Consider the following 440-nt stretch of genomic DNA (forward strand, 5'->3'; position numbering starts at 1 on the left):
AAAAGCACTTAGGCAATGCGTTAATTACTCTCGTGGAGTGACATGAACATTTCAAGCGCACAGCACACATATACACACAAACACATGCACATGCTATAGGGATAATTGTCTCTGAGTACAGTACACTCAGAGTGGCTTTAGCATTCTGTGAGGTGTTGGGGGCAGGGTCAATGGGTGCTTTGAGATGTCAGTAAGCATCCCCCAATGACACACACTCCCCCCAGCCACTATTGAGGGACCAAGACAAGTCAGAACATGCTGAAGACACCAAAAGCACAACCACACACACACTCCAACATCTTACTGTGACGCTCAAGCACTTTAAAACATTCTATACAACAAGTGGTTTATAAAGTTCCCAAATCTAAATTAATGTATATATTTTTTTCAAAAAATATATAAATAATTATATATATATATATATATATATATATATATAT

Source organism: Sinocyclocheilus rhinocerous, unplaced genomic scaffold (assembly GCF_001515625.1).
Source record: "Sinocyclocheilus rhinocerous isolate Xijiao unplaced genomic scaffold, SAMN03320098_v1.1 scaffold453, whole genome shotgun sequence".
Classification (NCBI taxonomy): domain Eukaryota; kingdom Metazoa; phylum Chordata; class Actinopteri; order Cypriniformes; family Cyprinidae; genus Sinocyclocheilus; species Sinocyclocheilus rhinocerous.